The sequence below is a fragment of the Anopheles ziemanni genome (assembly GCF_943734765.1).
Source record: "Anopheles ziemanni chromosome X unlocalized genomic scaffold, idAnoZiCoDA_A2_x.2 X_unloc_4, whole genome shotgun sequence".
Taxonomy (NCBI): Eukaryota; Metazoa; Arthropoda; class Insecta; order Diptera; family Culicidae; genus Anopheles; species Anopheles ziemanni.
The window spans coordinates 722,227-727,500 of NW_026689807.1; the positions used below are offsets into that span (position 1 = coordinate 722,227).

The 5,274-nt window shown below is 47.6% G+C and overlaps 1 pseudogene; it reads right to left on the minus strand.

The window, feature by feature from the left end:
• Nucleotides 1-2,554: 2,554 nt before the first annotated feature.
• LOC131292224 (large subunit ribosomal RNA) overlaps nucleotides 2,555-5,274 on the minus strand; it is a 9,110-nt pseudogene continuing 6,390 nt past the window's right edge.

Genomic DNA, 5,274 nt, shown 5'->3' on the forward strand with positions numbered 1-5,274 from the left:
AGCATATGAATTTTTTAGAATTTATGAAAAATCGACTAAGTCCTAGATGCCTTTAAGAAGGGATGCTGTATTAAGATGGGAGATGAAGAAGATCAAGATTCAACTCCATGCAGCATCCCATTCATCTCGCAGCATCCTAACATATCTTTTTCTTAGAATTTATGAAAAATCGACTAAGTCCGAGATGGCTTTAAGTAGGGATGCTGTATTAAGATGGGAGATGTAGGAGATCAAGATGCATCTCCATGCAGCATCCCATTCATCTCCCAGCATCCTAACATATGTTTTTCTTAGAATTTATGAAAAATCGACTAAGTCCGAGATGCCTTTAAGTAGGGATGCTGTATTAAGATGGGAGATGAAGAAGATCAAGATTCATCTCCATGCAGCATCCCATTAATCTCGCAGCATCCTAACATATAAATTTCTTAGAATTTATGAAAACTCGACTAAGTCCGAGATGCCTTTAAGTAGGGATGCTGTATTGAGATGGGAGATGTAGGAGATCAAGATTAACCTCCATGCAGCATCCCATTCATCTCGCAGCATCCTTACATATGTTTTTCTTAGAATTTATGAAAAATCGACTAAGTCCGAGATGCCTTTAAGTAGGGATGCTGTATTGCAATGGGAGATGTAGAAGATCAAGATTCATCTCAATGCAGCATCCCATTCATCTCGCAGCATCCTAACATATGTTTTTCTTAGAATTTATGAAAAATCGACTAAGTCCGAGATGCCTTTAAGTAGGGATGCTGTATTGAGATGGGAGATAAAGGAGATCAAGATTCATCTCCATGCAGCATCCCATTCATCTCGCAGCATCCTAACATATGAATTTCTATGAATTTATGAAAAATCGACTAAGTCCGAGATGGCTTTAAGTAGGGATGCTGTATTGAGATAGTAGATGTAAGAGATCAACAATTATCTCCATGCAGCATCCCATTCTTCTCGCAGCATCCTAACATATGTTTTTCTTAGAATTTATGAAAAATCGACTTAGTCCGAGATGCCTTTAAGTAGGGATGCTGTATTAAGATGGGAGATGAAGAAGATCAAGATTCATCTCCATGCAGCATCCCATTCATCTCGCAGCATCCTAACATATGAATTTCTATGAATTTATGAAAAGTCGACTAAGTCCGAGATGCCTTTAAGTAGGGATGCTGTATTGAGATAGTAGATGTAAGAGATCAAGATTCATCTCCATGCAGCATCCCAAACATCTCCCAGCATCCTAACATATGTTTTTCTTAGAATTTATGAAAAATCGACTAAGTCCGAGATGCCTTTAAGTAGGGATGCTGTATTGAGATGGGAGATGTAGGAGATCAAGATTCATCTCCATGCAGCATCGAATTCATCGCGCAGCATCCTAACATATGAATTTCTATGAATTTATGAAAAATCGACTAAGTCCGAGATGGCTTTAAGTAGGGATGCTGTATTGAGATAGTAGATGTAAGAGATCAAGATTCATCTCCATGCAGCATATCAATCATCTCCCAGCATCCTAACATATGGTTTTCTTAGAATTTATGAAAAATCGACTTAGTCCGAGATGCCTTTAAGTAGGGATGCTGTATTGAGATGGGAGATGTAGGAGATCAAGATTCATCTCCATGCAGCATCCCATTCATCTCGCAGCATCCTAACATATGAATTTCTATGAATTTATGAAAAATCGACTAAGTCCGAGATGGCTTTAAGTAGGGATGCTGTATTGAGATAGTAGATGTAAGAGTTCAAGATTCATCTCCATGCAGCATCCCATTCATCTCGCAGCATCCTAACATATGAATTTCTATGAATTTATGAAAAATCGACTAAGTCCGAGATGCCTTTAAGTAGGGATGCTGTATTGAGATGAGAGATGTAGGAGATCAAGATTCATCTCCATGCAGCATCCCATTCATCTCGCAGCATCCTAACATATGAATTTCTATGAATTTATGAAAAATCGACTAAGTCCGAGATGGCTTTAAGTAGGGATGCTGTATTGAGATGAGAGATGTAGGAGATCAAGATTCATCTCCATGCAGCATCCCATTCATCTCGCAGCATCCTAACATATGAATTTCTATGAATTTATGAAAAATCGACTAAGTCCGAGATGCCTTTAAGTAGAGATGCTGTATTAAGATGGGAGATGAGGAAGATCAAGATTCATCTCCATGCAGCATCTCATTCATCCCCCAGCATCCTAACATATGAATTTCTATGAATTTATGAAAAATCGACTAAGTCCGAGATGGCTTTAAGTAGGGATGCTGTATTGAGACGGGAGATGTAGGAGATCACTATTCATCTGCATGCAGCATCCCATTCATCTCGCAGCATCCTAACATATGAATTTCTATGAATTTATGAAAAATCGACTAAGTCCGAGATGGCTTTAAGTAGGGATGCTGTATTAAGATCGGAGATGAAGAAGATCAAGATTCATCTCCATGCAGCATCCCATTCATCTCCCAGCATCCTAACATATGAATTTCTTAGAATTTATGAAAAATCGACTAAGTCCGAGATGGCTTTAAGTAGGGATGCTGTATTAAGATGGGATATGTAGGAGATCAAGATTCATCTCCATGCAGCATCCCATTCATCTCCCAGCATCCTAACATATGAATTTCTTAGAATTTATGAAAAATCGACTAAGTCCGAGATGCCTTCAAGTAGGGATGCTGTATTAAGATGGGAGATGAAGAAGATCAAGATTCATCTCCATGCAGCATCCCATTCATCTCGCAGCATCCTAACATATGTTTTTCTTAGAATTTATGAAAAATCGACTAAGTCCGAGATGCATTTAAGTAGGGATGCTGTATTTTCCCACTTCAGGTACTTCGGCGAGCGCACTCGCGATAGGCTCAGTTTGAGGGTTTCCAATAAATGGAAAGAGTCTATAGAAGACTCAATCCGGTCTCGTGATGTTATTAGCCATCTAGCTAACGACTCCTATACATATACTACCAGCCTGGTTCGGTTACGACCTTAGAGGCGTTCAGGCATAATCCGACGGACGTAGCGTCATACCAAAGTCCGCTCGGACTAGTATTGAGCCATTGGTCCGTACCTGTGGTTCCTCTCGTACTGCACAGGAATTCCATTGAGATAGTACTTGCACACCAGTAGGGTAAAACTAACCTGTCTCACGACGGTCTAAACCCAGCTCACGTTCCCTTGAAAGGGTGAACAATCCTACGCTTTGTGAATTTTGCTTCGCAATGATAGGAAGAGCCGACATCGAAGGATCAAAAAGCCACGTCGCTATGAACGCTTGGCGGCCACAAGCCAGTTATCCCTGTGGCAAGAAAAAAGAGGGCGAACCGACGGGCATGGACGACGTCATCACGCCTGATGTCCCCGAGATCCCGGTCGAGGCCGTCTCGTCCCAGGCCATGGCTCCAGAAAAGCCAAAACCGAAGGTAAAGAAAGCAGCGGCTGTGGCAGCCAAGGTGCATGCGGAGCCAGCATCCTTTGCTAAAGTCGTGGCCAAGGGAGACAAGAGAGCAGCACCACAGAAAGCGGGAAAAAGCGCTGCTAAAGTGGAGAGGCCTGCGGTGATCGTCCTCGAGGCCAACGAGGGCAAGGCCTTCCTCGACACATACAAGGCAGTGCGTTCCAAGACCAATGTGGATCAGTTCGTGGCGAGGGTTTGCCGCACAGGGGAGCGGAAGCTGTCGCTGTGGCTGAAGCCGAACACGGACTGCGAGAGTGTGTTGGCCGATGTCAGCGAAGCCATCAAGGAGGATGGAGTGGCCCACCTCCTTGTCGACAAGCAGACGGCCGCGATCACAGGAATCGACATGCTGGCGACTGTCGATGACTTGATTTCGGCGATTAAGCGACAGGCGGGGCTGACGGTTCCGGGCGAGGCAGTTCGGCTGTGGCGGCGGTACGACGGGCTGCAGAAAGCCCATATCAAGCTGCCGCGCGGGCAGTGCCAGCTTCTCGACGGTCACCGGGTCACCATAGGGAACACGAGTTGCGTCGTGCAGGCGCTCGCATCGGTCCCTGCAGGAGAGCAGCTCTGCTACCGCTGCTTTGGCAAGGGGCACCGCTCTCGCGAGTGCACCGGCCCTGACTACTCCAAGTGCTGCTTCCGGTGCGGATCGAAGCAGCACAAGGCCAAGGAGTGCAGCTCGGGCCCCAAGTGCCTTACGTGTTCCGGACAACATCAGACAGGTTCACCGGTTTGCAGCGGAAGTAGCCAGCCGTCATGTTCCCGCTAGTTTCGAACACCACTGTTAGAGGGCGTGACGCTGGGTTGAAGATCCTCCAGATCAACTTGGCGCGCAGCAGGGTAGCACAAGACCTCATGCTCCAGACCGCACGGGAGCAAAGGATCGACATTGTGCTGGCGTCGGAGATCTACCGTGTTCCACCCAATAACGGGAACTGGGCGGTGGACTCGACAGCGAAGGCAGCTGTTATAACGACCGGAGCCTTGCCCATACAGCGAGTCTGGGCAAGTAGGGTAGGACTGGTGTCGGTCCAGGTGGCGGGGGTGACCTTCATCTCTTGCTACGCCCCACCAACACCGGGATGGACGGACGAGGACTACCAGCGGCTGCTCGACGAGATCGATATCGAGGCCAGAGCACACCCCCTCGTAGTCTTGGCGGGCGACTTCAATGCCTGGCACGTGCGATGGGGCAGCGCGAGGACGAAGCCGCGTGGTGAAGATCTCGCCGAGGTCGTCGACCAGCTTGACCTGGCGATCTTGAACCGCGGCAGTGTGCCCACGTTCGTCGGCAACGGCAGTGCTACTGAAAGTGTGGTCGATGTGTCCTTCGCCAGTCCGGCCATTGAACCCGGTAACGACTGGCGGGTGCTCGACACTTTCACCAACAGTGACCACAGATACGTGAGATTCAGCGTATCCGCGACACCAGTCAGCAGCGCTTCACCACACCAGCAGAGGCAACCGCAACAACAGCACCAGCATCGCGACCGGCAGCGACAACGCGAGCAGATTGGACCGAGATGGAAGTTGCGTCAATTCCATCCCGAAGCCTTCCAGATCGCGCTCCAGGCTTCCGGGTTTGCCGAAGCGGCTGTATCACCGGCGACTCTCACCGCTGGACTTACTAGAGCCTGTGATGAGGTGATGCAGAGGGCACCGCCAGCGCAGTTTTTGGTGAGACCGGAAATGTACTGGTGGACGCAGGAAATCGGCCTTCTCAGGGAGCAGTGCAAGTCATCTGAGGATGCGATTTTGACCGCCGGAACCGGTGCACAGCGAGAGTTGGCCAGAGAACGGCACAG